We start from the raw sequence: 8,976 nt of genomic DNA, 5'->3' as shown, positions 1-8,976 counted from the left end.
TGGATGTGTCGAAGGACTGCGCCGGATCATCGTTGGAAGGGACCATAGGATGAGGGGCTTGATCCATTTCCGCATCGTTGCTTTCATCTTCAGAGCTGGAGGAATCAGAATCCACGACTAGAGGTGGAGAGCAGGGAGCCCATTGTTTGGTTTTGGGCTTGGAGAGGTTATCCTTTTTCTTTTTTCCCAGGCGAGATGGGCAGGTGTTTTGCAAATGCCCTGATTGGTGGCAATGGCGGCAACGAAATGCAGTGTTTTCGTAATCCAGTGTCTGGGACCAGACAAAGTCGTTTATCTTGAGATTTATTTGGTCTGGAAGTCCTTTGCTCAAATCTAACTCCACACATATTCTGGCATATGAGTAGAGACCTTTGGATTCCCGCCAGTAGTCTCCCATCATGAAACTGCCCAAGGTGTTGCCTATAGCTTTGTAGACACGAGTATGCCATAAGTGGGCAAGTAAGTTTGGAAGCCTAATCCATACAGGGGTCCTAATAATGACTGCAGTTGCTGGATCAAAGTCTGGGAACCAAGGAGTCAAGAAGAGCCCCGCAGTTCCCATGAACCAAGGGCCTTCTTCTAAGGCCTTTTCATAATGCTTACTATTATCAAATAAGACAATGAAGTAACCTTTTGAACAGAAACTAACCTTACAATGATGAGTCTAGTTTGCATGGATCCATGCATAGAGATCCTGAGATCGCGGCCACAGTCCGTTGAATCTGCAAATGATGGCTCTTTCTGCAAATTCTTGAAGTTGGGTTGCAAGTTCTTCATGGTTGAGTTCAACAGAGGGAGCTTCTTCTATCTTATCAACCAAAAAGGGCTTAGTTTTAAGGGTCTCCGGGTGTTTGGGGATCTCAGAGTGTACTGCATCTTTGTATGAGAAGGGACGAGCAGAGGATGACTGTCCTGCTGCACCTCCTCTCAGACGAAGGGTTACCACCAAAGATTTGTTCCTAGTAATGTTGTAAGAAGAGAGGGGAAGAAGGTCTTCAAGTTGTTTACCTTGAAAGAGAAGTCTCTGAAGGCCTGAAGGGATCTCGATCCGCCGTTCTAGATCCAATTTGAGATCCATCACCAGATCTGAAGAACTGACCAACATCCATGAACATTAACAACATCATTATACTTATTAAATCTCCATCAAAATAGAATCTACAACATGCAGTATATATAAAATAACAAGATAATTATTGTAACAAGATCATCATCTATAATTAAAACAAGTGAGTCAAATATCTATAATGTAAGTGAATTTGAAAACATCCACTATGAGCAGTAAATCAAAACCATCATACATAATAAATATGCATCCAAATCATCAAAAAATTTCAATATATAAAAATTAACGAGTCAATATTGATAAAATCATCATCGTATATAACTAAAACAAGTGAAATTCACATATACTAGTGGATCAATAACATGTGAAAATGATACATGTCCAACAGTCGACATAAGTCAAAATGATGCATCATGTACAAATGATATAAATAAAAATGATAAATTATGTAAGACAAAATGATACAATTAAATATGACACATCACGTCCAAATGATATAAGTCAAAATGATACATGTCAAAAAGTTATGACTCAATAATATGGTACAGGAGGCCATGAAAATGATATGTATGATAGTAACCATGAAAATCAGCATGATGAAGTCTATGGGATCATGAATGTCACTAACTGCTACCAACAACTGTCTCATGATCATCATCGTCGTCATTTGTATCGGCATCAACCTCACTATCATATGTATATGTGTCATCATGAGCATCACTTTCCATCTTAACATCGGACCCAACATGATCTGGATCTATTTGATGAGGGTCATTAGGATCTTCATGAATATCCTTGTTCTGCAAAAAAAAAAAAAAACATTTAGAATGAAAAGTTATTATTTATGTCATGCAATAATTAATTTCTTTGTTATATATCTCATATTACAACATATGAAATGAAACAATAATCATATTACATCATATCAAAGTGCACATACGATAATAAAATTTCAAATAAGTTACAACTAAAATGTCATTCCAATTATGTAAAACATTCAATAATTATAATAAACATTAGTGAAGATTGTAAAAAAATTGTTATACAATTTACCTATCAATTGTAATCTATTACATAAGCTTAAGTACAAACCCTCTCCATTTTGTGTTATATATACGCTACATTTCCACACTCAAGTGAAGGGGTGGTCAATTTTTCCATTCAATGTTGAGTAGCTAGATGTAGTAAAGGTGTTGAAGATGAAATGGTTATGGGGAATGAGACTAGAGTCAACTCCATGTGGAGAATAAGGATAGGGGGGAATGGCACAAGTGCAATTGCAACTGGTAGCGTTGAATCTCTATCTGCAAGAAGTGGTGAGAGGGAGCTTCCGTTTATCTATGTCACTTCCTAGAGAAATGGTTGTGTTTGAAGCTCACTTGTAGAATAGCTAGGAGAAAGAGCAATCAATTCACCTTAGGCTTAGGTTTAGAGATCAAAACAACTCAATGACTTGTGGGAGGACAAAATAAATTGGCTTTAGTATAATAATGAAGGCAAGGAAGGTGACTTAAAGGCGACCCAGGGTTGTCCTAGAGGGATGCTATAGGTTTTCACTAAAACTATTTGTTGATTGTTCATTGCAACTTTTACATGGTAAAAACTTTCCATATAGATGATTGTTGCAAATTATTTTTGCTTGCCTAACAGTTTGAGAACATATTCAAGGTATAGTTTTCCAAGGCTAGTAATTATGGGTCAAAATCAAAATCAAGATAATCCTTGGAATCTGTGAATTGGCATTGGTCACTTCACAGATTGGGCATGATGTACCTCTATTCATTGGTGAACCTATGGATTTTATATGTTTCATCAATTTTCAACTAAATAAATCGAACTTCCTTATGAAATAGCCTCTTATTGATGAATTAGAATGGTGTTGGAATCCATTTGGAATTAGGCTTGAAATCTAATGCAAACATAGTCAATTATGCCCAACCTGCAATAATGTACCAATATTTAATTGTCAATTTGGAAGTTCGTGAACTTCGAGGCACGACACTGGAAATGACAGAGATTGACTCCAAACTGCAAAACAAAATCCTAATTTTTCCTGCAAGCAACAATTATTACCCACTCCAAATTTCCTGAAGTCAAATGCATTCATTAAAAGTAAAACCATAAACACTAATCCTGAAAAACCATTAACAACCTTCTAAGCTCTAGAAAACAGTGCATAAATTCTTCATTCAATTCCTATGCTAGATTTGAAAATTTTATTAAAATAAAAAGAACTTGATCAATCTGGACACTAGCCACTTCATTCATTAACTTATCAAACAAATCGAGATTACAAAACTAGATAAATAATCAAAAGAATCTCGAAAGAACACAGGTATCAATCCATTCAATCCCACAAGAGTGTTTAAAGGAGTCACACAGGACATCAAAAACATTCTTGCACTACCTTAATTCTCACTCTATAGTTATTCAAATTCCTGCACTACTCATGCTCATTCATTTTGTGTTCAAACTATGACAAACTAGATGTGTTAGTCGAATGTGTAATTTGCATAACCAAAAGAACTGCAAGTGAAATAAAGATATTTAAAACAAAAGCTTCCACAACCAATTCAAGCAAATCATATTGAAAACCAAATAATTCCTATACTAATCAATTTTGTTCCTTTACTATAGGAATTTTGTGCTAGAAAACTCCGTACTGTCTCATTCCTACACTCCAATTTCTCGTTCTTGTACTAATTCTCACTCTTTGTGCTAAGAAATTCCTTACTGCTTTCTTTTCACATGGTATGCATTCAAAACATATAATCCAGGTGTGTTAAATAAATCATGAGGTATGCACAACACAAAAATCTTCAATCTGTCAAGTTTATGAAAATTAATGACAACAAGTCAAACCAACTCACAAGGGTCCATTACACTTTAATTCTTCACACCCATACTTTGTTTCTATTTCGAATAAGGAATTAAATAGTCTCAAAATGTTTTACTCATCACTTGGATTTGCTTCTAAATCAAAAATAATATCAATGGCCAAACATAAAGATTATGTTCCTTTTGTTCATAGCTTAATTCTTAAACAAGAGAGTCAAAGGAACAATACCAAATAATTCCATAACCTTGAATTCAAAACCACTCAGAACTTAGAAATGCAAGCCTTTTATCAAAAAATGTAAAATACCAAAATCCACTTCAAGCTTTATTTAAGAAAACAGAGTATGCAAGTGTATGAAAAACTTAATTCAATCTTGAATCAAAATGGAAGGTATATATTCCAATGGAAAATAGAGCATAAGGAACAAAATTGTGCAAAGTCTCAAATGAATTAAATATTAAACCATAAAACACACACCATGATATCTTACTATGAATTTCCAAGCCACGCAACACTAACTAACAGAGGTGTGACATGATGGGCTGGTTGGGCCCAAACTAACCAGCTTGCACCCTCTTTAAATAAATATTAAATTACAAATCAGAGGAAGCATTACCAAAATGTAACAAAAATGAAAATGAAACATGGCATTGATGCTTGTTATTAATGAAACCCCAGTCTTTAATACATCACAAGATTCAGTAGTCCAACTCCAATTGATCAGAGGAAGGGGGTAGAACCCCCAGCGCTCATCTCAGTGGCATGAGAATACAAATAATGGTTTTTTAGATAGGCTTGGAGCCATAGCTCTGTTTTTTTATAATTGTTTTACATTACAAATTTGGCTTTAGACAAACCAATCCTTTGAAAACAATATGGAGATTGAATCCCAACAATGTTCCATGAATGGGAGATCTAGTTCAGCCATGATCCAATTGAAGAAACACAAATCTAATGTGAATTTTGCAAATCTGGGCATATTTTGGAATTCTAGAGAAAAACATCATTTTTTTATAAAAATACCTCAAAGATCCTTGTGTATCTCTTAGACGGATATGAATTTAGAAATGTGTTTGGTGGAAACTTAATTTGTCATGTTTTCAACAAAAACCCCTCTTGGAATTTTATGATTCAGCTCCATTTCCTAGGAAATCATGCCTGAAGTTGATTGTTTGGCTACTTTTGCAAACCTGGGTTTTACCTGATTTTTCTACAAATGTGCCTAAAAGACCCCTTCAGATCTTCCAAACAATGGTGAAGTTTGGAAAATTTCCCATGTCTTGCTTAATTTCCTATACTGGGAACAAAACTTGTGTTCCTAAATTTCAAGATTCACTTTCAGTTGCATGCAAATCAAGGAGGAAATTGGCAATTTGAAAACTGGTGAGAATTTGGGGTTGAAGCATTAATTATTCCCTAAAAATCCATTTGTACGACCTGTGTGCATTTTAACTGATGTGGAGGTGTTCAAACACCATTTTGAACAAAAATCTTTCTCGAATTTTCCCAAAAATGTGTCGATGTATGAAAGCCCCAAATTGGTTGCTCCCTAGTGCAAGAATTCTTCTCTTTAGTGCAAGAACTTAGCAATGCAATCCTTTTATCAAAAAATGTAAAATACCAAAAGCCACTTCAAGGTTTATTTAAGAAAACAGAGTATGGAAGTGTATGAAAAACTTAATGCAATCTTGAACCAAAATGGAAGGTATATATTCCAATGGAAAATAGAGCATAAGGAACAAAATTGTGCAAAGTCTCAAATGAATCAAATATTAAACCATAAAACACACACCATGATATCCTACTATGAATTTCCAAGCCACACAACACTAACTAACAGGGGTGTGACAAGATGGACTGGTTGGGCCCAAACTAACCGTCTTGCACCCTCTTTAAATAAATATTAAATTACAGATCAGAGGAAGCATTAGTAAAATGTAACAAAAATGAAAATGAAATGTGGCATTGATGCTTGTTATTAATGAAACCCCAGTCTTTAATACATCACAAGCTTCAGTAGTCCAGCTCCAATTGATTAGAGGAAGGGGGTAGAACCCCCAGCACTCAGCTCAGCAGCATGAGAATATAAATAATGGTTTTCTAGATAGGCTTGGATCCAAAGCTCTATTTTTTTATAATTGTTTTACATTACAAATTTGGCTTTAGACAATGCAATCCTTTGAAAAAAATATGGAGATTGAATCCCAACAATGTGCCATGAATGGGAGATCTAGTTCAGCCATGATCCAATTGAAGAAACACAAATCTAATGTGAATTTTGCAAATCTGGGCATATTTTGGAATTCTTGAGAAAAACATCATTTTTTTATAAAAATACCTCAAAGATCCTTGTGTATCTCTTAGACGGATGTGAATTTTAGAAATGTGTTTGGTGGAAACCTAATTTGTCATGTTTTCAACAAAAACCCCTCTTGGAATTTTCTGATTCAGCTCCATTTCCTAGGAAATCATGCCTGAAGTTGATTGTTTGGCTACCTTTGCAAACCTAGGTTTTACCTGATTTTTCTACAAATATGCCTCGAAGACCCCTTCAGATCTTCCAAACAGTGGTGAAGTTTGGAAAATTTCCCACGTCTTGCTCAATTTCCTATACTGGGAACAAAACTTTTGTTCCTAAATTTCAAGATTCACTCTCAGCTGCATGCTAATCAAGGAGGAAATTTGCAATTTTAAAACTGGTGAGAATTTGGGGTTGAAGCATTGATTATTCCCTAAAAATCCATCTTTACGACCTGGGTGCATTTTAATTGGTGTAGGTGTTCAAACACCATTTTGAAAAAAAATCTTTCTCAAATTTTCCCGAAAATGTGTTGATGTATGAAAGCCCCAAATTGGTTGCTCTCTAGTGCAGGAATGCTGCTCTTTAGTGCAGGAACAGGTCAATGAAAGATAATTCCACCTCTAATTGTCAAAAAGGATCCAGTAACATTCCAAATGCGTGTTTGTACTACCATATAGCATTTTCCTTCGTGACAAGCTTGAATGATGAAGTGGTCCACATATACTTGGTGCAAGATCCATATGTGATGCAAGAACAAGACAATCTACATTAACAACATTTTAATGAGCATTAATCCTAGGAATGCATATAACGAAGGTATTCTTATATAAAATACAACCCAAGCACAAATCTTCGCTATTGCATTAAAAGGATGTAGAAAGAGTTCATAAAATGGTAAAACAAGGGAATAAATAGCGCATCATGTGAATGTGCATAAAGTACAACAATTCTAGGGCTAACACTTCTATTCATTGGTGAATCTATGGACTTTAGATGTTGCAACAATTTTCAACTAAATAAATTGAACTTCCTTATGAAATAGCCTCTTATTGGTGAATTAGAATGGTGTTGGAATCCATTTGGAATTAGGCTTGAAACCTAATGCAAACATAGTTGATTATGCCCTTTGTTGATCAAGAGAATTGATCCTAACAAATGTTTCTTTTGGTAAATTGTATATGTTAAAGGTTGAGAATTAGTTATGTGAATTACAACCATGCACATGGGTAGGATCCTTCAACTCGCTTGGACTAACAAAGGATCCTTGAACTCGACTTGACAAAGTTATGGTTTTGTAAATGAATTACATTGATAAATGATAAATGAATTGCATAGGAAATAGTCGTTGAGTTTTAGAGACATCATTGTTTTCTTTTATATTTATTTTCACATTTTAGTGACATCATTTTTTTATTTTATATTTATTTTCATAATGATCCATGTTGATGAGATAAACAAGTCATAAACCTATTGTTTATGGATCATATGTTACCAAAGCAGTTGAATTTGTGGCCTTGAAGGAGATGTAACACCTTGAGGATAAAAATGAGTGGGTAGAAATTCATTTCATCTTGCTTGTCAAAGCTTGAAAGTGGGTAGCCAAAGAGGTATTTCTGCCACCCAACACTACATAAACACATGAGGGATCAAGAAAACAAATTGAGAAGCACAAACATATGTAACAATGGATTGAGAAGCAAATGTTGTAACAACAAACAATTTCATCTTGCTTGTCAAAGCTTGAAAGTGGGCAGCCAAAGAGGTGTTTTTGCCACCCAACACTATACTAGCACTCGGGGTGTCAAGAAAAAAAATTGAGAAACGCAAACATAGGTAATAATGGATTAAGAAGAAGATGTTGTAACAATGGATGTTGTAATAGCAGATGTTGTAACAACAGATGCCATAACAAGATGGAAATGTTATATTTGTTGAAAATGTTGTAAGAGTTGATTTTGTAACACCCATTACTATTGAAAATATTGAAGTTATTGTAAAGGTTAATGCTATAACAATTGTTACTATTGAAACTACTTAAACAATGACCATTCAAAGCAGATGATGTAACAGTAGATGTTGTAATAATGGATGTTGTAACCACAAATGTTGTAACAATAGAGGGGGTACAAAGCCATTTCATCTTGCTTTTAAAATCTTGAAAGTGGGAAACTAAAGAGGTGTTTCTGCCACCCACACAACAAAACTTGGGGAATCAAGAAAACAAATTGACAAACACAAACATAGGTATCAGCAGATTGACAAGCATATGTTGTAGCAGCAGATGTTGTAATGGAAAGATATTTCATCTTGCTTGTCAAAGTTTGAAAGTGGGTAGCCAAAGAGGTGTTTCTACCACCTAACACTAAACCAGCACTTGGGAAATCAAGAAAACAAATTGAGAAGCAAAAACATAGTTAACAATGGATTGAGAAGCAGATGTTGTAACAACAGATGCCATAATAGCATGTTAATATTAAATATGTTGAAAATGTTGTAACAGTTGATGTTTTAACACCCATTACTATTGAAAATGTTGAAACAGATGTAAAAGTTGATGTTTAACAACTGCTACTATGTAAACCACTAAAATAGTAACCATTGCAATGGATGATGTAACAGAAGATGTTGTAACAATAGAGGGGGTAGAAATCCATTTCATCTTACGTGTCAAAGCTTGAAAGTGGGAAACCAAAGAGGTTTTTCTGCCACCCAACACCACGCCAGCATTTGGGGGATAAAGAAAACAAATTGAGAAACACAAACATAGGT

The sequence above is a fragment of the Pinus tabuliformis genome, chromosome 6 (genome assembly GCF_031772625.1).
Source record: "Pinus tabuliformis cultivar Carrire ecotype Pingquan chromosome 6, CPIR1, whole genome shotgun sequence".
Classification (NCBI taxonomy): domain Eukaryota; kingdom Viridiplantae; phylum Streptophyta; class Pinopsida; order Pinales; family Pinaceae; genus Pinus; species Pinus tabuliformis.
This window is presented reverse-complemented; position numbering follows the sequence as displayed.